General features: G+C 37.4%; 1 protein-coding gene across 2 annotated transcripts in view; it reads left to right on the top strand.

Annotated features, from left to right (window-relative positions):
• Positions 1 to 24,246: 24,246 nt before the first annotated feature.
• Positions 24,247 to 26,751, top strand: part of eya1 (EYA transcriptional coactivator and phosphatase 1) — a 71,210-nt gene continuing 68,705 nt past the window's right edge. For both annotated transcript variants that reach the window (XM_026201061.1, XM_026201067.1), the window contains exon 1: positions 24,247 to 24,313. The gene's annotated coding sequence lies outside the window, so the exon portion shown is untranslated. The remainder of the gene's footprint in view (positions 24,314 to 26,751) is intronic.

The following is a 26,751-nucleotide window of genomic DNA, read 5'->3' as shown; positions in this document are numbered from 1 at the left end:
GTGCATGGAATGGTGCTCTGTTATTGGTTGAGAAGATATATTGCATTCTGCAAAAAAGGGAGATTGGTGCTTGTCGTAGTTTGGCAAAAAGGCAGTGTGCCTAAGACATGCATTTTAACAGTAGCTATGGTGTTGTTTGCACTGTGGCAAGGGCAGGGTGGACAGAGGCGCCTGACCTCCACTCAGGTTTGGGACCTTAGGGGCCCTTAGGAGTCCTCAGATCAAAGCTCAGGTCAGGGGATGAGTGTACAGAGATGAGGACTGACTGTTTGCCCAGCAACTGGTGCAGAAAGAGACAAACAACACGGCCCAAAGCTGCCTCAGAACCTGCATTGACAGATAGATAATCCAGAGAGGAGCAGCAAGGCCATGCATGACAAGACACAGAGGGACTGCTTTAGGCCACAAGAATGCATTTCTGTTACAGCTCCTTCAGTAGCCATGTTTCTGTCTAATTTGAAAAATACTAGAATACTGAGAAACCCTTTGCAGCGTTTACATCAGTGTGTTCAAGAGAACAAAATTGTCATTTCCTGGGAATATGTTAATTACTTGCCGGAACATGACATAGTTATTATCATAGAGAAAATTTATAACAAAAACTAAACAAAATTTCTTTGTTACTTTGTATAAAAAATAACAAGTGAAAAAAAACCCCCACATCTATTAAATAAAAGAAATAAAATAAAATAAATCACAAATAAATTTTAGCTTTAGCTTTTATACATGTGATATATCATAAAATTTCAAACCTTTACAACTTCCAGCATAAAAAAAAAGATATTGGTTTGTGCATTTACTTACAGTGACTTGCACATTAATCAGGTTCAAAATAATAAAGAGAAAAAAAAAAAAAAACGTAAAAAAAAAAAAAAAACTAACAATGATATATGTAAAAAGAAAAAGAAAAAAAAAAGACGTAAACCAATTTAAAAGAATGAATGAATTAATGATGTGGCAGATAGTAGCCAAACATGCAAACAATAAAAAAAATGTGATGCCCATCTGGAAATCTATTCAATAAATGTATTGCTAATGTAGTTTATGAATTTTATATATATATATATATATATATATATATATATATATATATATATATATATATATATATATATATATATATATTGTTGTCCATTCAGCAATGTTTATGCAAAATCATAATAAATTAATGAAATATAACATTAACTCCAGATTAATGGGTACATTAATGGGTAATACAGACCTGTCTAATCTATTTCCTTTCATGCATGAATATTCTGCCTTTGGTTCAGATATCTCTCAAACTGTCTCAGAAACTTCCTTCTAAAGGGGTTCTATTAAGCTTTTTTACTTTTTCAAATTTAGTTAGTCTGTAATGTTGCTGTTTGAGCATAAAAAAGATCTGCAAAGTTACAACTTTCAAAGTCCACTTCAAGAGGAGATATTTAATTGAACAAAAATCACTTTTTATAAACTACAACGAATGACTGGTTTAGACTACATAGCATATTTTTAGATATTTGTGAAATCACAAATACAGACGAATGAGACGAGACCTGGTTGAGCACCACTAGAGAAGGCAACGAGTGTTATCACAGTGTCGGAGACATGCTAGCTTTACCAAAGCAGAGGAACTTCAGCTCAAACTGATTTGATTTGTGACGCAGTATTTCAACTGAAGCTTGCAGACAGCTATGGTAAGGGGCGTGACATTTCCCGAACATGCACAGAGTGGAGCCAATCACAACCCACACTGGCCCAGCTAACCAATCACAGCACATTTCATATTTCAGAAGGCGGGCCTTCATTTGATAAAGGAAATATTTGAGCCGTCCGTGCCAGACGGGGGAGAGAGGTGTTGTAATAATGTAAAAGATGTGAAAAATAATTGTTTTTCGAACAACCTAGTATGAAAGCATTTTCTAGTATACCCCCAAAACTAAATCAAGGCTTTGTAAAAGAGCATAATAGGACCTTTTAAAAATCATAATACCCCAAATCCTCAGCTAAAAATGTAAGATTTATGTTAATCTATCAAGGCTTAAACAACCCTTATTTCATACCCCACAATTCCCTGGTTCCCCAGACTGTAGAAATCACTGCTCCATTTACTGGCCTTTATTCCTCAGATGGCAAACAAAAAGACACTATATTCCCTCATGATTCATGACAGCTTACTTTCCTCTCCTCACTTTACAAGGTGACAAACCTTTACCATTATCTGAGTGAGGCTGGTATCTATGTGAATTGTGTCTCCCTATGGATCCATATGAAATCTTCATATGCGCTCCACAGAGGACTCTACAGTCTCTATGCCTTTTCCACATGTCCGATGTGGGCTTAATTACTCCGCTCAGCTGTGCCTTCCACCCACGACTGTCTGCGTCTGTGTGGGAAAAGAAAAGACTATGGGCTAACAGCCATGGCACAACTCTCCGTTTCACTGTGGTACAAACACTGTTTATGAAATTAATATGATTGATTGCAAACCTTAGATGCTTTGTTGCTCGGTTTCATCCATGTTCTTCTCTGGAAAATCCTAGAAACTTTAAAAAAAACAGACATACTTGTCCAAAACAACATTGGACGTCAGCTTTAACGAGCAAGGAGTGAAACCCAATGCATTCGCAGCAATACATCTGAAATGTCACAAAATAAGAAACGCAACACTCTCCATACATTTAATACGCAGATTTCGGTGCGACTTTGACAGGCTCTCACTCTGGATTGTGGGAGAAAGGCGAGATAAGATCGGCCCGTGACCTTTTCCTTCTCATTGGATACACACGTGCCCTTCTTCTTGGCACATTCAGCACTGGGTGGCACCCAAGAGCCAGGCTGAACAGGTCTTGGGTTGCACATTCTGGCTCACATGTTTTAGCAATTTCCTCTGCCTTCCATGAAATTATGCAAATATTTTAGTCCTGTTTCCTTGAGTCTGGAACAGCAATTAAGACTGTCTGTTTCACCTTATGATGACCACTGAAGTCACTTGCAGACAGCCTTCACGGGTTGTGAGGATTTATGCCAGTAATGTCACAAAGGTGAAACCTATTTCAGACTGGAGGTTCAATAGGTGAGGAATGGAGAGGTTCTGCCACACTTTGATAAACTTCACAAAGTTACAAAACAACCGACCTATACATAAAGCTTAGAATCCGGTTTCTGAATAAAAACACAGTCCCAGTGAGATTAGAGGCTTTCAATTCACACAATAGTATAATGTAGATAATACAAAAGCAAAAAGATTTGAGTACACGTTAAACTCAGTTGACATGCAGTTTTCCACTTTATTTAAAAAAGAGAGCAAAACTCGGGGTTGAAGTGAGTCACTTACAATGGAAAGGAAAAGGACCAATTGTTAACATTAAATACTCATTGTTGTTTAAACAGTATTTCCACAAAAAGTAAATCGTAAAAAGTAAAAAAAACAAAATACAACGGAATTTCTGACATTCTTTAATATATATATATATATATATATATATATATATATATATATATATATATATATATATATATATATATATATATATATATTATTCTGCATAAAAACAAAGTCATACTGAATTGGAATGATATGTGAGAATTTTGGTTGGATTTTCCCTTTATAACATGATTTTAATGTGAAAAAGTCACTTAGTAACCTTGTGTATGATGATGTTTTAAAAAGCTTAACAGATAATAATCTTGCCTGGAAATCATAACCTTGCATTTCTGATTTTACATTCTTTTAAAAAAGAGGCTCCAATCACTTGTATTGTAATTGGCTCACTGTAATCTTGATTGTTTGCCCCTTTTTTTGAAAAAGAAACCAAAAGACGAAGCAAATTTATTTTTGTGGTGATCAACATTGTGCCACAAATTCTGTTCATTGAGCTTAACTTGCACTGAACTAGGAATATTCCTTTAAGTCTTCCTTTAGGAAACCGCTTGGCCTGTTATAGCAATTAGAGGGTCAAATCTGGTCCAGAGATCTTTAAAGTCTGTGTAGCATGAGTTAGGTTCAGCTCATATACTGGATGGCTCTGAAAGCCAAAGCAGTTTCATTTTTCTTCTCTGGACGCTCCAGTAAAGATCTACAGGGTTGGAAATGGCCTACACAAAGACGGTCAGACCTGAGGGTTGAGCTGTTGTCAGAAAGGCTTCTGCAGAATGAAATCAACGGAGGTCAGTGGATGAACATATCTCTCAGTTCAAAGGTGGATTGAGAAGTAGCCCTCCGTTAGAAATTAATCTTGATCAGACTGAGACCTTTCAGGGAGCAAAGCATGTAATTGGATTAGAGAGCGTAACAACTCCATTAATTATCAAACAATATTGATCAAAGGCCTGGTGAACAAAGGGTCAGCAGTGAAACATTATTATGAAACATAACCTGGAACTACAAAACCTGCAGGCAATGGATACTAACTTAAACTAAAACACTGTGTAACAAACATCCTGACAGTTTATTTGACTTTCAACATCAAGACTGAAGATTAAAGATTAAAGGGAAAGTGTATGTTTTTAAATGCTGACCACTGTATACTCTACATTTTACACCAACTTTTCACTAGCCATTTTTAAAGGTTGTGCATTGTGACATGAATTTATAAACATAAGTATAAACGCATTCATATTCAATTTAATCTATCAATTAATAATAGTTATGGCTACATACATGATGTGTATGTATATTATGGATTTATATTTATAATAAACTATCATTCAAAAATTTGGGGTCGGTAAGATTTTGTAAAGATTCTTAAAGAATTGTATCAAAAATACAATTAAAAACAGTAATACTGTTACAATTTAAAATAACTGAATTTTCAGCATCATTAAACCAGTGTTCGGTTTCACATAACAGAAATCATTCTAATATGCTGATCTGATGCTAAAGAGACATTTTGAAAACATGTTGTGCTGCATTATATTTTTTATTGAAACCATGATACATTTATTTTCCGAATTCTTTGAAAACTGAAAAGTTCAAAAGAACAGCATTTATTTTAAGAAAAAAAAAAAGATATTTTGTGACATTAGAAATGTTTTTACTGTTAACTTTGAATGGTATTGTATATTAAATAAATAGATACATAAATTAATAATTTGAAGAATGCTGTTTAATGAGATTTACTTCATATTAGGGAAATGATTAAAAATGGAAATAAATTAATTAAGAATATTTAATTAATAATTTGTAACAATACACTTTTTGTAGAGCTTTTCTGGCAATATGTAAATTCATGGCCATGCAGTCATTTTGAATAATGCTTATATATTCAAATAGTATTTATATCTATATTTTTCATTTATATAGAGTTTTATACTGTGGACAGTCACACTGCAAAATTTACAAAATTGATTTAAATAAAAAAAGTTACAATTTTTGTTAATGGACAAAATCTGTGTTCTTTGCAGTTTAGCCAAATAATGAAAACACAAGTGAAAAAAGTATTAAATTACAGAACAGTAAAATTCCAATTTCCAAGATTTTGGTTCATTCATAATGCCAGTGATTTCCCAGAATATGTCTGTGTGTTCACACACAACCCGTAAAGGTCCCATAATGACACGTGACATCAGGGTGTGACGTGTAATGTACGAGTCGAAAACGCTAGGCACGTTAACTTTCACTGGTGCATGATCTCAGTTTTAGCGTAGATAGTGAGAAGCCAAGTATCTGATCTCTGCTTCATTACAGTTTGCACATATTTTTTCCTTCGCGAACATTGATCTGCCTTCAAAACACCCGGTAAAAGAGTTTCATGTTAACATGCCTCATTACTACGACACACCCTTTACGCCATTGGTTCTGGCATTTGTTCGCACAGAGCTCACTACGGTACTGAACCCGGCAATGTTACTAGGTCCACAACCCGGGATTAATCCCGGGACATGTTTGCGTTCACACAGAAGCCGATCCGGCAATGTTCTGGAAATTCTCCGGGACCAGTGTGAAAGGGGCTATAGACATATTGGTCAAAGCATTCTGACCAGAAGACTGTTTGGGGGTGGGGATTTACCTGGTTTTCCCACTAAGCTGAAAGTTCAAAGGGGTGCCACCTTTTCTCTCTCTCCATCTCTCTCTTTTTCTCCAGGTGGTCTATAGCCACCTGTGTTTTCTTTGTGTGCTTGTCATCTGTCTTTGGAAGGCTTTGTTGGGTTGCCAGAGTGAGGACAAGTCCAGTGTGGTTCCGATGATGGACTTTCTGTCCCTCTGTCCTGCCCCTGCACAGGGAACCAGTGTTATAACCTTGAGATCCTCATCCAGTCCTCATCAAAAGCCTGGGAAACTACTTATGTGTTGTTTATTCTTTTGTGCGTAGGCCTGTGAATTAGAGGGTGGTGGCTCCGCTTTTCAACATATGTTTAATTCTCTTTAAATATGTGGTTTAGTTGAAAACCCTTCGGTTTGGAGTTTTCATAACACAAGAGGGACGATACAATATACTTCTGTAAAAAAATATGATGATGACATAAAAGCTTATTTCTCACACAAAAAGTAATTGTGACTTTATATTTCCCAATTCAGACTTTATTTTATTTTTTTTTATTTTTTTTGCCACTCTGAGAAAAAAAGTCAGTGTTTACATCTACATGTTTTTTTTCTAGTAATTTCAAATTGTGAAATATATACACAGAATTGCAAGTTTAGAATTCTGAGAAAAAAGGCAATTGCGAGATAAATACATTGCCCTTCTGAGAAGAAAAGTCTGAATGGTGAGATATAAACTCACAGTTGCAAGAAATAAAGTTGTAACTGTATTCTATGTTTATGCCACTAAATAAAATGTATATCTCACAAATCAGATTACCTTGCCCTTCTAAGTTCATATCTGATTTCAGAACTGCAAGTATAAACTTGGATTTTAAACTTGGACTTGGAGGTGAACAGTCAGAATTATAAAATATGATCTTGCAATTTATTTGTGGTTTGTGTTTCTGCCATATAATGAAAAAAATATAAAAGGCTATTGTGCTTTTTATCTTACATTTATGACGTTTTTTTGTCATGCAATTATAAATTATATCTCACAATTCTGACAGTTTCCCCCCCCCAGATTTGTAAATTTATATAAATTCTTAAGTCCAAATTGTGAGATATATAGTTGCCATTATCTTTTATATTTTTATTCTGTAGCAGAAATACAAAACATAATTCTTTTCCTTTTCTTACAGTTCTGAATTTCTCACAATTCTGACTTTTCTTCTCAATCTTTATATCTTTTTTATGAAAAAATACCTTTTTCTGACTTTTCTCCTAAGAATTGTACGAATACAAGTGTGAGATATAAAGCCGCAATTACCTATTTTTATTCTGTGGCACAAACACGAAACACGACTCTTTTAGAGACAAAAAGTCTTTGCTATAAACTCACTATTATGTTTTGTGTTTCTTCCATGGAATAAAACAATTAAAAAGGTAATTTGTAATGACAATATCTTACAATTCTGACACAATTCTCAGAATTGCAAGTGTATATCAATTCTGGAGTCCAAATTGTGAGATTTTTTTTTTTTCTCTTTTGTGGCAGATATTAGCTTTCATAAAGTTCTGTCTAGAATGATTTCTCACGCTGAATGTGAGTGGATGTAATTTGTGACACTGCTGTATATGATGTCTTGGAGGCATGCGTCTGAACGTATATGTGTGTGTGAAGAACTCCACAGATGAAAGTGTGTGTGCTGGGGACGTGTCCAAGAGTGTAACCTGACTACAGCTATTGTCTTGGCCCTTAAGAGAGTCATCACTCACTCACACACACACTGCACTGATGAGCCACTCCTAACCACGGCCATTTTAGGATCTGGAGGTACGAACATGAAAGGACTCAGAGTGTCGATGAGCTGTTCTTGTGGGTCGCTCAGGGCACTGTAGCTCCTGCCCTGGAAAAACAAAATTTAAAGCAAAGTACCATAGCAGGGAAACACAAAAGAAAAACTAGTACATGTTATAAGCCTGAGAGTCTAGATTAATCTATATTGAGATTTAATTTATTTGTTAAATTTGTTATGAATATGAAATCAATCATATTACATTTTTTTGGTTACCTTTATCATTTTGATATTGTTTTTTTTTTTTTTTCACTCAGAAAATGTTCCATAGTAAGGCCATGGGACACACCTAACCCTAGAATTAAACCAAGTTCTGCAAATATTATACAGTTTAAAACATGTACGAATTAATTTTTTTTCCCTAAAATGGGCAAACCCATAAAGAGACTCAATTGGGACTCAAATATACAATTTCATTATATTATTTTAAAACGTGACTCTTTTTAAATTTTATTTTCATGTTTGTATGCCCCAGGATACATTGCCCCTACAACTATATAGGTATACATTTACTAAAAACAAAACTAAATGCACAGTCCTAAGGTCTCTTTTAAAGGAAATAAAAAAGTTATAGAAGTTTACGTTTACAGTAAAGATAATGTAGTATACTATTTTTGTATTTTATATAAAATAAATATTTAGTCCAAAATTGCTATAAAATCGAAGCCATATGTTATGCTCCAAATTTAAAGTTGATATCACAAAAATTGTGGTTCTTTTTAAATTTTGTTTGGGCACTAAGAAACACAAAATTAACCACTGGGTTACACCCAAACTCTTTTTTTTTGGATGCAGTTTTTGGTCACAAATCAATCAATTTCTGTCACAATATAATTTCTATTTCAAAACAGTCATCAAGCATGGAACCTTGACTGTCAGAACTTTCCAACAATATGTGTTATGTCAAGATTCCAGAAAGAACACAAAATAATGGAGTCTATATATATGTTATTATATCTTGATTTATACCCCTAAAAGGGTGACGTATCCCCTGAGATGCAAACATTTTGAGACAGATAAAAAAAAAAAAATTAAAGCATTCAATTAACAAAATATTAATGTAAACATAATAAGCTAATGCTGAACAACAGCTTTTTAAACAGGTAAGTCCCCTCCAGCATGTGTAGGCCTAAATATGTGAACTAGATCAACTTTTACTGGAGAATGAGTAGATTTCTAAATGCTGCCCATGAGCTAAACAAGGAATGTAGTATCAAAGTCAGCTCATATAATAATCACAACAATCACCCTTTCAAAATGAAACCAAGAAATAAGACACTTTCTCTGCTTCTCAACACAGCTTCTCAAATTTGAGTCAGTTGAACCTGTCCAAAAACCAGAAAGTTTCATTCATGAATGACTGAATCAGTATGAATGATTATGGGTGAATTGGTAACCATCTAGGATAGGTCCAGTTTGCTTTGAACTTAAAATGATGAGAGAACTAATGGAAAAAGCATTGGAGTGTACTGACAATGGAGTGAGATTGACGTAAATTAATCAGATAAAAACATCACAGCAATACAGTCCACATATTAACTCAGCAGAGCATGAAATGTTCTGAAAGAAAGTTCAGACACAACTATGCAATGGTGTCGTCTGAATCGGTTCTTTGAAACCACTATTCGAGGTTCAAAAGAACCGATTCGAATTGGACAAATAAATCGGAACTTCCATCATGCTCCAGCACTGCAGGAACACAAACACACATTCATTCCTTTCCACTTGGGGAAAACTTTACAGAGTTTTGACGACTATTTATTGTTTGCGAGGTCGGAGAAAGGGAAAAGAGCATCACTCATAGTGGTTTAAAGTCGTTACGACCTCCACGATATGCTCAACATCTCGAGCCCCAGTCACCCCAATATTCCTCCCTTGTTTTTACTCTGCATCCGGAGTCGGAGCATGTTGATAAATGAGGAGAGGGCGTCCAGGGACACTCCGTTAAGGACCGTGACACGCAATTTATGACGGCACTCTCGCAGACTTCACGATGATTAATATGGCTCCCCTGTTCACTGTGGCCGATCGGGCGCAGGCGCTGAAGATAACATCAAAACGGCCTGCTGCTAGTGTTAAGAAAATACTGCATTCTGGGTCAGCGCAAATGATTCCACAAGGAGCACGAAACTGTTATAATGACAGTCCCATCTATATATTATCACTTCTGCGCGTATTGGAACGGAGAGGCTGGCATTTGCATATGTCTTTTTTCTCAGTTTGCACGATAATAATTTCACTTCAGTTTATGAATGAACTGTAAACTCTATGTGTAATACATATTTACTTGAAAGCTGTTTTAAGCTTTTAAGTAAATATCATCACCTATCTATAATACTGCTTCATCACCTATAATACTTCGTTCTCCAGTGAAAATGTTGCCTCACCTGAATCAGGAAAGAAGAAACTCATCTACATCGATCTTAGATGGCCTGAGTACATTTCCAGCAATTTTTCATTTTTGGCTGAACTACTCCTTTAAATGCACATAAAGCTTGAAAGGTATAAGTCTAGTCGTTTTTCACAAATGACTTTTGCAATCATACTTGGAATTCTTGATGGTTGATGCTCTGGAAACACCGGGGGATATGGGGTGGGATCATTGCTGCATGCTTCCACTCAAGCTCTGGTATGTTATTAAAAGCAACACACACTTCCTAAACACACTGATGGAAGACTTCTTCTTTTCCCTTTCTTACCACTACTTATAACCTCTACTTAAGTATGCCAATTTAGCTGAATTCATGAAATCAATGGCTCACTGTTAGCTGCCCATTGATGTAGAACTATGGTGGTGACTGCCCTTTCCCATGCTTCCATCCCGGGACCTCTGCGGCCCACAAACAGAGGGAACACCTGTTTCCCGAAAGCCCAGTCCCCCAGCACCTGAAATCTTAGCAATGGCTCAGGCTTTAGAGAGGCAGCCGCACGATAAGCCCGCCCCAGAGATGGACGGTGGAAACTCGATAATGAAAGGGAATGCCTAATAGACGAATCTGGAGCAATTTGCCAAAACACGCCCTGCCTTTCCCAGGAAAATTATCCACACATGCAATAGGAAGGCCATTGTCTTGGGAGAGTTTGTGCTTTATCTGTGTATTCATTATCTGTCTTACAATAGTAAAATGGGCCGCTGGTTGGAGAGGAAGGCGTGCATGTTTCAAATGGGGTGGGGGAGCTCTGACATGAAATTAAAAGTAGCTTTGCAGTCATTAGCATAAATCAGTGTTATTATATCTGGCGGGAAAACCCTGGGTTTCCAGCAGACATACCTTCGGTTTCAAAGACTAAATCCTAGAATCATATCCCTTGATCCAGCCTTTTGGAGTGGTCTGTACGTGCTGTTTAGACTCCAGAATGAGGGGAAATTGATTCAGACATTAAAATCTAAAGTGGGTTTGTATATGTAATTTTTATGTTGTGGGCTATTTGAAAACCAGATATCATACTGACAAAGTTAGCATGCAATGTTCGATTCTTTCAGTTTTGCTTTTGTATGTTTTTGAATATGCAGTGACCAGTGTCAGAAATGAAGCTTGGTTTTAAAAGGCAACATTTGCATCTGGGGTATGATTTTGGAAGGTGTTATTTGCTTGAAATTAGTTTATTTAAAAAAAAAAAAAATTATTAACTATAAAAAATATACTGTGTATACATATTTCTAACTTTATAAATAATGGTAAAAATGCTCATAAAATCAACACTATATGTATAGGATATGAAAAACTAGGCCTAGAATATACACTAGCATTCAAAAGTTTGGGGTCTTGAGGATTCCTTAATGTTTTTTATCTATTTGTTTGATCAAAAATGCTGTAATACAATAATATTGTGAAACATTATTACAATTTAACGGTTTCACTTTTGAATATATTTTAAAATATAATCTATTCCTTAGATGAAAAGCTGATTTTTACTAGCCATTACTCCAGTCTTCAGTGTCACATGATCCTTCAGAAAACATTGTAATATGCTGAATTGGCTGCTCAAGAAACATTTCTTATTATTATCCATGTTGAAAACAGTTATTCTGCATAATATTTTTGTGAAAACTGTGATAGTTTTTAAAATAACGGCATTTTTTAATGTCAATTTTGATTAATATAAAGTGCCCCCTTTGTTAAAAGGTATTATTTATTTCTTTACAGATATCTTATTGACCCCAAACTTGACTAGTAAAACATTGTACATGCAATTAAGCTGCAATATTATGAGGAAATTTTATCACTTAATTTCTTGCCCTGTCAGTGATATTTTGCATAGGCAGTTCTTAGCATTACGTCAATATGCACAAGTGCACTTTATAGTACACATAACAGCCGTAGTTTAAGCATTGAGGCTTTATTATTTGACAAGGAACACAAATAGTCAGTCCTAGGATAGCCTCATATAATTTCTTTTTCACTATTGGTCATATTTCACTAACCCCCTCCTGAGGGTCAGTAACCTTACTCAAACCTCCTTTGATGTCTATGGAATGTTGAAGCACTATTTCTAATCATTGCAGAGTCAACCACTACATGTTCAGCCTCCTACAGCGCCACAACAGCAAACTCTTAATGGCGACCTTTACGTCATCCATTATTGTAATGTCTGAGTGGGGAGGCAACCTTGCTGATGCATAAATTGCAGTTTAAAAACATTTTAGTGTTCATGATCACTCCTCTTTCACGCTCAGTAGTGTGTGCTTAAGACTAAATGGCTGCATAGGGGCTCATCACTCAAAGAAGCTGGAGTTCCCTCTTATAGACTCCGCAGAAAAAGTTTTACTGTACTGGAGATATCACTGCTTAAGTGAATGAGTAAATGTTGCTATGATGATTTTCTAGCTTTTCAGTTATTGAATGTCACAAATAAAAACTGCAGCAGATGCCCCACGTCACAGTGATTTTACCATATTATGAGAATGTAATTATTATTGGGCACAAAATGAATCCTAAAACCAACAGTAAATTCATAATTTGTGAGACTGAGTGACTCAAATAAATAAATAAATAAATAAATAGTGACAACCACAATATGAGGAAATATGTCATATTTAATCATTTTCTAATATTAATGATTTTATATATATATATATATATATATATATATATATATATATATATATATATATATATATATATATATATATATATATATATATATATATAATTAGTTATGGTTGTCAGGTTGACAAAGTTTGCATTAAATGTTTTGTTCCTTTCAATTTTGCTTTCAAGGCAATATTGAAATCCAGGATTTTTATTATTATTATTTTTATTTTTCATGTTTATGGAGGGCACTGAGATATTGAGTGACTTCAGTGACCATAGGCGAAACAATAAATACAGACAGAGCATTAAATACAAATAAGTGGCAGTAACAGATAATAAAGGGTAGACAGTGTTAAAAGATATATAGAGATATTTTTTTGGTAGTGCAGTGTCCAAAATGTAATTGTAGTGTGTTGCAGAGCTACAGTGGGTACGTATTCAGAACCCCTTAAATTTTTCACTCTTTGTTATATTGCAGCCATTTGCTAAAAACACAGAATTGTTGAAATTTTTGCAGATTTATTAAAAAAAAAATTTAAATTTCACATTGCTGCGACACTCATATATTTAACTCAGGTGCTGTCCATTTCTTCTGATCATCCTTGAGATTTTTCTACACCTTGAGTCCAGCTCTGTTTGATTATACTGACTGGACTTGATTAGGAAAGCCACACACCTGTCTATATAAGACCTTACAGCTCACAGTGCATGTCAGAGCAAATGAGAATCATGAGGTCAAAGGAACTGCCTGAAGAACTCAGAGACAGAACTGTGGCGAGGCACAGATCTGGCCAAGGTTACAAAAAATCTGCTGCACTTAAAGGGTTAGTTCACCCAAAAATGAAAATTATGTCATTAATGACATGTCGTTCCAAACCCGTAAGACCTACGTTCATCTTCGGAACACAGTTTAAGATATTTTAGATTTAGTCCGAGAGCTTTCTGTCCTTCCATTTAAAGTGTGTGTATGGTCTATTGTCCATGTCCAAAAAGTTAATAAAAACATCATCAAAGTAGTCCATGTGCCATCAGAGGGTCAGTGTTACGTCTCCTGATGGCATAGATGGCATAATAAAATATAAACACAACCCTATAATTTTTATTCCTTTGGTAAATAAAGCGAACCACTTATTGTTATGTCAGTTGGCCTTGTGTCATTCTTCCCCAATACTCCCCAGAGACCAAAATTATAGGGTTGTGTTTATATTTTATTATGTACGTCTTCCTCATACCTCTATGCCATCAGGAGACGTAACATAATTTGGGCGCTCGTCCGGGATACATTCCTCAGTATTGGGGAAATTCCGGTTGTTTGCATAACTTTTTGTTTTGCTCTGGGGATGTGTGTGGTGGAATGAATCAAGTGACTATAGTAAGTATGGCAGCATTGAGCTTTGTGTGTAACGTGAAGTAGGGTATTTAGATTTTTTTTTTTGTAACCTTTGTGATGTCCTCAAATGTACGTAGGTTTATTGAGAATCCGACATTAGATCTTTTTGAAAAATGTCGTAAGGATGATCTGTTGGTAATAGCTGAACACTTCAAAATTACAGTAAGTCGGCAGTCCTTGAAGAGAACGATCAAAACTGTTGTGTTGGATGGTCTTTGGAAATTAAATGTTTTGAAGTTGCCTGAGTCGGTTAAAGAAGCAGATCAAGTTAGTAAGAAAATAACAAAAGCAAAACATTCACTAACTAATTCTCCGTCTTCTAAACTAACTTAAAACAAAACCCAAAAATAAAGAAGTCTTCGGCATTTAACATGCCATAACTAAAGCTACGCTAACTAACAAAACAAAACTTACACAAGGTTGCACACGCTCCTTCCCTAGTGTGTCTAACAGAGTAATTCTACATGTTTGCTCAGTGTAAGTCACGTGACATACTTCCCTTTCCTTTATCTCCGGGCTGGTGAAGTTTATGTCAGGCAATACATTCTCTGCATCAAACACAACAAGCAAGCGAACCACCACTAAACAGCAGCTTCAAACAAACTGGTACAGCCAACAAACACTCCAAGCTCCTCCTCCTCTGTTCTCCAAGGCGTCTTTTATCTTGCACCCATTAATGATTGGATGTTTCACCTGACGAGGGTAATCATGATGGACACATTACCCGACCAATCACAGCACCTAAAAACAGAGAAACAGCGAAGAGCGGGAAAACAGGAAGAAACCATTAACAAGGGGAGGAATACAGCAACCCATAACAAAAGGGGAGGGAACAGTCAGAGCATGTAACAGTCAGTTAGAATTTGTTGAAGCATCGAAAATGAAGTGAAAAATACAATAAAAATAAACGTAAGAGCAGCATGTATTCCTGTTTTAGTGAGCAAGGTCAGGAGCGCTTTTTTATTCTTAGCAGACAGGAATTTTAGTTAAACTGACTCAAGCAGCTCAAAGGGATCCCTCTGAAGGCCAGCTAGGACAGTAGAGAGATCCCAGGAGGGCACCAGGAGTAGCCTAAGCGGATTTAACCTTCTGGCACCCCTCTGGAACCTGACGATGAGATTGTGTTTCCCCAGGGACCGGCCGTCCCCTGCATTGTGATGTGCAGAGATAGCAGCCACATACACTATAAAGGTGGAGGGCGACAGCCTGCACTCCAACATTTCTTGCATGAAAGAAAGCACTACTCCAATCATACACCTTCGGGGGGTTTCTCAGCGATGAGAACACCAAATCGTGAACAGACTCCACTTCAAGGCAAAAGCACTGGAGTGATAGTGTCTCCCACTGCCGAGCCTCTGAGAAAAAAGGTCCTTCCTCTGAGGGATACACCAGGGAGATGCTTACACGAGGAGCATGAGTTCCAAAAACCAGGTACGCGTGGGCGAGTGAGGGGAAAACAGCAAAACCTGTTCCTCATCCTCCCTCACCTTGCACAGTGTCTGTGCAGGAGACTCACTGCTCACTGGAGATGTGTGAGGTGTTGTGTACCTGAACCATGATCTCTTGGCTACTGGCAATAAGGGGCATCGTGGGTAAGAGTGAGGAGGCAGTGTGTTGCTCACTGTGAACCCATGAACCTGGTGGCCCGGAGGACAAGGAAACTGCTCTTTCTTTGAAAATGTTACCACTAGCCTTCAGGTCTGCGGTGGAACAGAAACAAAATGAAACAATCCATTTTCCACTCGGTCCTCTTCCTCCTTACATTCCCCTTTAGGAACTCGTGGTGCCTCACAAAATGCTTTGGGAACGAGTATGCCCACGTCCCCAGACTGACTAATCCCTGACTAGGGAGGATCGGCACAGCTAGGCAGAGAGAACTGAGGACCCAGGAGTGGCCTGAACGTCAAGGCTATAGAACTTGATGAAGGTTAGAGAGGTGGACCATCCCACAGCATTACAAATGTCATGCATAGAAAGACCTGACAAAAAGGCTTTGGAGGTTGGAATACTTCTAGTTGAATGAGCCCTGACCCCCAATGGAAAGGGGAGATTCATAAGAAGTAGTGATAGCATCTACTATGTTAGTACCGGACACACATAATTAAGCTTTTCCTGGTCAAAGTCCCAAAAAGGGAGGAGAAAAGGACACCTGAAGAGGAATTGGCCATGGAACAATAGAGGGTACCCTAAGGGACATAGGGTCCTGTGCACTGTTCTACATTGTGACAAACTTTGCAGAAGCTTCTACACTGCCAGACAGTTTACTAAGGGAATCATTCTCTTGAGACTGACCTCTGGTGTCATTATAATGGCCAAATTGGCGCCCTGAAGTGGAAGAACAGGCGATCCAACACTTTTCCCCAGAGGGGCCTGCCCTCGGAAGTCCTGACGTTCTCATTTCAGGATTTCTTGGCCGAAACCTTCCTGCTATAAATAACAGTCCTCAGATCTGCCACATCTCTGGAAGACTTTGGCCTGGTGCGCAACCTCCTGTTCTCTTTGTGGGGGAGTACGAGTGGTGACGCTCCATTTTTGGACTTCTCTGAATGCTAGAGAGAGTGCCCTCCTTGAAGAGTAGGAGCCTACTAGCCCTACTAGTGGCGAGGGCGTTGTTCTTAATATCTTCTCCCTTGTCCATTTCTTTCAGCATTTCAGCTTGATATGCCTGCAACACCGACATGGTGTGCTAGCAAACGCCAGCCTGACCTGCTGCTGTGTATGCTTTACCCACCAAAGCCGAAGAAGTCCTAAGCGGCTTGGTGGGTAATACCGAGAGATCACTCTCAAGCTTCTCTTCAACCTGGGGCATTGTCCCATAAATGTGCTTTTTAAGCCCCACCACATTGGCATAGTGCGAGGCACTGGGACTAAAGATGCGGGATGAGAAAGTTTTTTTCTATGATCTTTTTCTATGACCTCCCCAGAATGGAGACAGTGACTTAGAGTGCAGGAATCGCTCATTAAGCTTTCTCTGGAAATGCTCTTCCTGCACCTCAGTCGGCCAGTCAATATTTATTTTGACCACAGCTCTAGTCACCTCCTCTAAAAGCTCCTCAAACAATAAAGACTGTGGTGACAAGTCCACAGATTCATCTTCGTATAAAAGGGAACCTTAATCATTCTCCCCCACAGAGGAAAATAAATGGAGCACCGATCCCTTTCCAGGGGTGGAAGAAACCATTTCTGAACATGCTTCCGTTCTCTGAGAGAGAGTGCTGGATCTGGCAAGTGAGGAAAGAGAAAAGGACCAGCCCATCTGAAATACCTCTGTCACATTCATTTGCGAACCCCGGCAGAAGCGGGACCTTAATCGCGAGGAATGCTAGAGAGAGTGCCCTCCTCGAACAGTGCTCTCTGGGAGTGTAGCATCCACATCGCGAAAACACAATGCTCCCTCGAGAACTGACTGAGAGTACTCTGCTCCCAGACAATCAAACACACAAACTGTGTATATCCCTACCTGTAATGAAACGCGGGCCATGAAGAACATACAGCCTGAAACATTACTTGTCTACTTTCTTATCTTTGCTTGCCATAATGATAATTACTCATTCAAAGACAGACAACAAAAAATAGAACAATACAAACATAGATCGCTTGCTGAACAACAGAAGCTCCCGCTGTCTCCACCGTATGTACTTTTATACTGCCTGGTCCCTACGTCATTTCTGCCGGTGATGTCACCTGGAATTCCCTCGGAAAGATTACACATGTGTTTCAGAGCATGGGAACACGGGGCATTCCCAAAGCGTTTTGCGAGGCAGCTCGAGTTCCTGAAGAGGAACTAGGTAAGAACCATGAAACCCCCTAAACCTAACTTTGTATTACCAGTACTTTCTTAGGTAGGTACACTCTAAGTACACTTTAAGTACATGTAAGTGCACATACTGTAAATATGAAACACAATATCTAGCAGTCCAGGTTAAAATATCATTCATAAATGTTTTAATCATCTTGCTAACTGAGAGTCTTTATTATTATTATTATTATTATTATTATTATTATTATTATTATTATTATTAGTAGTAGTAGTAGTAGTAGTAGTATTAGTATTTTTTTTTTTTTTTTTTTTGTGGCATGACAGTTTAATGTTAACATCTAATTTATTCTCCTCATTCTCCATCTCCTAAAATGACTATTAAGCCTATTTCTTTTGTGGGGCAGTTGGATCCTGAGGGGGGATCTTGTTGAAGAGGACCCATTAAACTGTCCTCACCTTTCCACATGGCCTCTGCACTGGGCTAAAGATCTTAGTTTCCTCTCTGAAGCAACCCTTCTTTGACTACAGGACTGATTGTGGGTCTAGTGCATACATCAATGTGTTGAAGGGGAGCTTTAAGGGCGATGTATTGATCTAGAGAATCAATCACAGGAAAAGAGAGCAGCTGTGAGACATTATCTTTAAATACCGCAGACACATAGTCGTGATGGGCACTCATCAGGAGTAAAAGAACAGCATCTAATACATTCACTTGAGAAGACAGAAGAGTTTCCCTCTCATTCTCTTTCTCCTTCCTCTTTCCTTCACTATTAGTCCCTGGGGCTCAGTTAAGGATACTATCAATCTCTACAGATCGCTCCATTCAGCACTGCCACCCCATTTCTCTCTTACACTTGTGTACAGTTCTAAGCTCTGTATATGCATGCTAAAGATGTACAGTATACACATAGAGTATAGCTTGTTGTATCTATTTTGCAATGCACCCACTCTATTTGGACCCCATTTTTAAATGAACAGTTACGAGAAATGCTGTTTAACATGCACTCTCAGAAGAAAGGTAGAAAAGCTGTCATAATGGCGGTACCTTTTCAAAAGGTGCACTTTTGCACCTTAACTAATATGTACACTTTAGATGCTAATAAATTCCTCTAGGGTACCAAAATGGACTTTTAGGTACAAATACCTTCTAAACAGGAACAGTGACAGTTATTTTACCTTTATTTATTTGTTTGTTTGTTGTTTGAAACCATGATGCTTTTTTCAAGATTCTGATTAATATTGATTATATATAATTACATATACTTATTTGAAGAAAAAAAAGTATTTTGTAATATTTTAAAAGGTTTCACAGTTACTTTTGACCAATTTAAAGTGCTCCTATTATGCCTTTTCACTTTTTCAGCTTTAGTTAGTTTGTAATGTTGCAGTTTGAGCATAAAAAAATCCACTTCTCCACTTCAAAAGGAGATGTATAATCTAACAAAAATCACTTTTCAAAAACTACAACGAACAACTAATTTGGACTACAACGCATATTTTCCGGGATTTGTGATATCACAAATACAGACGAATGGGACGAGCTGCACTAGAGAAGGCAATGAGTGTTATTACTATGTCAGAGACACGCTAGCTTTCCCAAGGCAGACACATTTAGAATAGTTAAAATCATCCAGGTTTAAATTGCATTTTTGACGCAGTATTTACACTGAAGCTCGCAGGCAGCTATGGTAAGAGGCATGACATTTCCAGACCAGGCACAGAGTGGAGCCAATTACAACACACACTGGACTAACCAATCAAAGCACATTTCATATTTCAGGAGGTGGGCCTTCATTTGATACAGGAACTATTTGAGCTGTTCGTGCTAATGTAAAATATGTAAAAATATGATGTTTTTCGAACAATCTAGTATGAGAGCCTGTTCTAGTACACTCTCACCCTCACCTTTTGTAAAACTTTAAACTTTATACTTGTTAAACTTTAGTACTTTCAGTTTTAACACCTTTTATATTTAATTCCATTTTGCAGATTTTTTTTCTTTTTTTTTTTTCAAAATCAGTGCAGAAAATTTGAAAGCTCCACAAATTCCATCTGGGCCTGGTCATGAGTGTTTGAAATAGTGAAAACAGCACCTTTATATCCAGCATAGTGAATGCCACTGGATCAATTCAGCTTCAAAAGCAACCTGCTGTTCATAAGCAGACTATGATGCACAATTGTCTTGAGACAGCTTGAGTGGATAACCATATGCTGTCACAGAAGACCAACAGAGCCCTCTATTGAGTGCTGAGCTGGGAGTTGTGTGGGAGTCTGGGAGTGGGAGGAAGGGGAGAGATGAGGGACGGCTGGGGTGTGGGAGGGCTTGTCGGGGTTTTTCAGGAAGGTTACAAATCAAGGATTTCTGAACCTAGCCTTTTTCTCAGATTCACTCTCTGGAGTGGAAGTGTGTGAGAGAAGTGAGTGAGTAAACTGGGCCGTCCGGCTCTTTATTGAAGCATTGGTTAAATCAATGGCATATGTGTAGTGTGACTGCCCCACAGAGCTGTCAGAATCTATGCTGCGCCTTCCTCAACTGGCACTGGTCCATCCAGTCACACTCCATCCACCACAACTAGCTATGGGGTAAACAAACTCACTCTGCAGATGTCAGAGATGTCGAAGGATGAAAACTGTGGGCTGCTCACTGATTACAAGAGATTATGATTGAAGAAAGTGATATAGTAGATTTAAACACCAACTGTTGTGTCAAATATATAAAATAATTTGTACTAATTACAAAACCTATATCATCTGTTTGTGACTGAAATTGTGTTGTACTTGATAGTTGTATTGGAAGCAAAAAACAAGCTACCGACTAAATCCCATGTCAAATAATGAATAATAACTCCTGTCCAATAATGACATTTACCTTCATCATCATGATCATCTTATCCTTTTTCAACAATTTAAGGACAATCAATCTCAGTTTGAAAGATTCTATAATTGATTGGTAAAATCTCAAGATTGATCTTTTACTGTGATTAATTTGGACCATAACTGATAACTGTTACTTCTGTGAGCCACTACTTTTAAGCTTAATCAAAAACATAGTACAGCAAAATTAATGTAATTTGATTCTTAAAAAAATGACATATGCAGGTAGTTTTTAGTCAAAAGCTGATTCTTTTTTTATTGAAACAAAATTACGAAGTGTGACCAGTGTATATTGTTCCTGGATGAATGGTTTTTATTAGGGGTGTAACGGTTCACAAAATTCACGGTTCGGTTCGATACGATACACTGATGTCACGGTTCGGTTCGGTTCGGTTCGATACGTTTTAGATACAGCAAAATGTAAAAACATCTCAACTTTTCAGAATGCCGCAAGCGCACGGCGGGTCATGTGACAAGAACCAACCAATCAGCTTCATCCTTTCCCGTAACAAGGTTGAGAGCTCAGCCAAGATGAAGGAACAGCTGATCATAGTTGTATATGGATTGCCATTTTGAAATAAATTTAGTAGCAGAGCAACTGCAAGCGATTTTTAGAGCAGGAAATCCATTTATCCTTCGCTGAAATTTCCGCGTCTCATGGAGAGAGCACGTCATTGTTGCTTAGCAAAGACAGACGCCTCATGAGCGAGCCCGAGCGCTTCTGCCCGAGCGCTCTCTTGCCATCACCATTATAGCTTAAAGGGAATCCAAAGTGCACCCAAACACCAGACCTGTTGGTTATTGGAGGATCTTCTAATTTCTAGTCTGTTAAACGCATTGGCTATTTTGCAACGAGCCTTCAGCGCGTACTGAGTGAGCGAGCGCCTGCTGAGTAGCCTAACATAAACATATAAGATGGTGTTTTTTTCTTCTTCGGGAGTGTCAGGGGCGTTGCCTGTTACGTTGTTTGGGTTATTGGGCTACCTTGTTGAACGCATATCATTATATTTCTATCTCTCTCTCTTTTTTTTTTTTTTCCAAATATAATTAATTACTCCAACGAACCGTTCGGTATACATTATGCGTACCGCGTACCGAACCGAAAGCGTCGTACCGAACGGTTCAATACGAATACGCGTATCGTTACACCCCTAGTTTTTATATGTTGATTTTGAACAGTTTATTCTTATTTGTAATGAATGATTTTCTTTTTACTGAATCAAAAACATACAGCACAGCTAGTGCAGTCTGATTCCTTAACTAAATAATTCTTAAAAGATGATTCTTTTTAGTGAATCAAAAATTACAGCATGACCAATTTATTCAGAATGACAAACAAATGCTGCTTATAAACAAATTATTTTTAGCGAATCATAAGCATATAATCAGATTACTGAACTAATTACTCTGAAACACTGATTCTTTTTAGTGAATCAATCACTATAATCTCATCCTTTAACAAATGACTCCTTTGAACCAATTCCTTTTACATAAAAACAAAAACATACAGCATGACTAGTATAGTCTGATTTCCTAACAAATGACTTTTATCAGTATAGGATTTCTTTTAGTGAATCAACAGCATACAGTATGACCACTGTATTCAGATTTTGAGAAACAGAAGATTATTTTGATTCAACCCTTTTAGTTAGTTTAGTTTTTTAAGACACACTTTCTTCCATAATATATGTTATCAGAGAGAGAATTTCTTTCATGTGTAATCAGAATTATTTTGTATTATTTTGTGAATCGATGAATCATCCCTATTCAGGACCTATTTTAACTTAATAATCATGTTGTCGTTTATTGCATTTTTAATTTGCGCGTGATAGAGGTCGTTGGTAAGCATCAAGATGTTCAGTTACATTGTAATATTGTGCTCTAATCTTTTTAACTCAATAGACGACGCACTCACTGTAATGAGGACTATTTGTACTTTTGGTTTGCCAATTTATGTCTCGATGGATTGATTACTGTTTCGGGAGATAGGCGTATGAGCCCTTGTTTATGGAAAGACAGATAGGACGCAAATTAAATTTTGTCATTTTTCTTGAAATCATGATTAGATCTCAAGGAAATACAGGCCTTGATGGTTTTTGCGTCTTATGACGATGATTTCTTTAATTGCATAAAAGCTGATTTTTGTGCGCGCTGCATATTTGGAAGCAAAGGTCTTAATGGTGTTCAATTAGTTCCACAAAACTTTCCTCGATGGATAGGCCTCCAGCTTGATTGCATTGAATGGTGGGTATTTCCTGTGTTTAAACCCACATATGGATTGAGTAAGGCAGTGACTGTGGGACTACCGCTTCTCTCCACTACATCTTCATTTCTTGTTTAAACCCCCCTCAAAAACCTCTCTTTGTTTTACCAGGTTGACTGTCCAAATGCTGAGGAGGTTTTGGCCTGGGCCGTTAAAGGGTGAAGCCAATGCAAATTTCAAGAGGCACTCATGGCTCAGTGCAGTTTATTTCCCATGATTCCTCACTGTATGAGTCTCTAAGCCACACCTACTGACCTATGGCTTGAAGGCATATTTGTACCTTTACTTTTACATTAGCTTGTCCTGCTTTGAAAAATGCATGTGACACATGAAAGGGTCTTTTTGAAATCCTCCTCATGCATCCAGAAGCGTCACAATCAAGTTTGTTCCACAGCGTGTGCTGGCGTTGGGTTTTATGACTGGATTCATTTCATCTCCATCAAGCGGAGTACTGTGTCTATCCCATGAGTCAGTAGTCTAAGAACAGCCCACCATAAAATTAGCTGGAACCAGAACTGGTCTAATGACTAAACATGATGGTACATGCCATGATTTTTCTTTTTTTAGACAAAAGATATATACTTTTTTGAACTGAGAGAGGTGAACATGACGTGTTTGGTAACACTTTGGCCGCAATTCACCTGTAGGTTTTGTGATTCTAGGTGGATCATATTTACATTGTTTTTCCTGTGTTGTACACACATAATGCAAATGGCTTGGCAAAGTGAAATGAGAGATTGAGGGTGCGTTGTGGAGACATTTGGGTTGTGCAGACCTCATTGAGAAGTTAAACATGATTTACACTTGCACACCACTCTATTGTTTAATTCCATCTAATATTACAAAATTGTTTGATGTCAGTTGATTTGTTTCAGAAGATTATTCATTTTCTACTCGGTATTATTGTTCATAGCAAATGTAAAGATCCTTTTGGGTGAGTGTTTTTACGTTTTTTTGAGGGAGCAAATAATTCAGCTGTTGGGTCATCATGCCACATTTCTGTTGGCATAAAGACAATATGAGACGCTGTTTGCTAAGGGTTGGGCCTAAGAGCATTGGCTGTCAAGGCCTGGCTGACTTTTTCATCACTTTATTGTTGTAAACAGGAGCAAAGGTGATGGTGAGGATCAAACACAGTTCAGTGCTGACGTACCAAGACATTCTGTATTTGGAGAACATCTTTCCAGGTGAATTCTCATTTTGCATTGTCTTTTTGGTTTGTATTTGTATTTACATTTAGGGCTTTGCATATATATATATATATATATATATATATATATATATATATATATATATATATATATATATATATATATATACACACACACACACACACACACATAGTGGGGTATACACTGAGACTAGATTCATCTAATTTAAATATGGAAAAAGTATGTGTGTAAATTAACTACGTAAACAATTATATAAATTATATTTAAAAACATATATTACTTGCAAAACTTTTGCATTGCTTGGAGAAACGTTCCTCCAAAAACTTTTGTGTTCCCCCAAGAGCCTTTGTGATAAAAAAAAAAAAAAAATATATGAGGTGGGAGGAAAAACTATAGTTCAGCGCTTTTGAGACTGAATGCAAAGTTTCTGGGGGGAACACAATACTTCTGTGAGAGAACACATTTTGCTGGTGTATTGCAGCATTACTATTTGGTCAGGGTTTGATGCTCATTATTTTTCAGCATGGTCCTTGATTAGGTCTGAATTGGAGCATGTTTTATTCTTTTCCCTTACCTGTGTAAGTATTTACTTTGGCTCTCTACCCTTACGCCACATCTCAAAACCCAAGCTAACAGAGTATTTGGATAGGCAAAGCAGCTTATTAACATTTCTCAGTGAACCTCAACCGTCCAAAGGTTCTATGTTACCATTTTTAACACATTCTTTACATAGGAATTACATGCTCAGCAATTGGGCAACATCTACAATGCGTTGACGTTTGTTATTGGTTAGGATATAGGGTTACATGTAATTGAAAAACACTGAGATTTCTAATTTAGTTTTTAAATATGTATTTATTTTTTTATCTGCTGTTTTATTTAGCTTTTTAATGCATACTTGTTGTATACTCTTACATTTTTTTAATTTAAATAAAAATGTTCTTATATTCTTGAGTTAGAAAGAACATTTAGATACTATCACTGCATACAATTATTATAATTTTTTTGTCTCTGCCGAAATCTCACGTTCCATCTTGTGATAGTACAAGTTTTCATTGTAGGTTTGATCAATTTTATGCTTGATGATGTGAAATAATAGACACAGAGTACAAGGAGTGCTGATGTGACCAGCTAATTACTAATGAAGTTTATTTCCTCCGCTTTCTGTATAGAAAGAAAATATTTCTTCTCCAGGTGCTTGTTATTTCATACGTTCAGAAATATGATAGGATTCTAATTCGAAACACTCGCTGTGTTGTCTGATTGGTTATGGTAATTGCTCTGTTTAGCCACAATAACTCAGGACTTTGTGCTGCAAATGCAAACAAAGTCACCAAAAACAGATGTCGTTTTAGATCCCCAAATTATCAAATGAAAGATGCATGCTACAAAACAAGCCATTGCCAAAACTGGCTGTTTCCAACGAAACTATAAAACAAATAGCTATAACATCATTAGATTTTTACAGCTTTATATAAATCAAACGTCATAGACATGCTGAGACCAAAAGCATGGAGTCCACCGTCTGTCCGTTTAAGAAGCGACCTGAGCATTGGGTGAGACACGGGGACCTCCTTCTGTCAGTTTTACTTCCTCCTGCTCTCCTCCCCTAAAAGAGACCTGATACAGCTGCAGGAAACCGCCAATAAGAGCCCTATCAGATCGACAAGGACGAGGGAAAAGACATGAAAGGAAATTCTTATCCTGTTCTCTTCCACTTCACTATCCCGTCCCCCTTCGCTTTTGTGTTTCGGCTTTGACACGTCTGTACATCAACACGCTTTAGCAGCATATAGGAGAAGTGTAAACTCTGAGGCCCTCGAGTGATTTAAACACAGTAGATCGGTCATCTAACACTCGAGAATGCTCTGTAATCGGATCCCCGAACATCCCTGAGAACATGAAAACATGCTCACTGATCACATCAATAACACAGTTATTGATCACAGAGTTCAGACTAATCAAATCGAGCGCTGGTTTGTTTGAAGTTAAATACGGCCTGCTGCGCTATTTATCTGTTCCGCTTTTGGACTTTTGTGCAGGCCGCCCACTCAAACGTGCATGGAGGGAAAGTGTTATTTGTATTGTTAAATTTACATTAAGCCCATTTTAATTGCATCAGCCGCTAAACAGATCTCACAATAATGGCCCTAACCGAGAAAATTGCGATCATCTGTGGAAGGGCCTGCAGTATAATGGACAAACCCAATTAATCTAATCTTGTTGTGTTCCATTATGGCTGCACTTTATCATTTCAACAGATGGAGCATGAAGAAATTAAGAATGCGCTCCTGCCAAAGCAGGGCTCGCTCGCAGACGCTTTTCTCTCTGATGGTACCCGCGTTCGCGCCTGTGATCCTCTTACAGATGAAGAATGCTATTTTAACTGATTCTCGACAAGAGATTAATTGAAGAAAACTTTTAGTTGGAGAAGGCAAGTGGGATAGATTAAC

Source organism: Carassius auratus, chromosome 24 (genome assembly GCF_003368295.1).
Source record: "Carassius auratus strain Wakin chromosome 24, ASM336829v1, whole genome shotgun sequence".
Classification (NCBI taxonomy): domain Eukaryota; kingdom Metazoa; phylum Chordata; class Actinopteri; order Cypriniformes; family Cyprinidae; genus Carassius; species Carassius auratus.
Note: the sequence above shows the minus strand (reverse complement) of the source record. Positions and strands in the feature narration are given on the sequence as shown.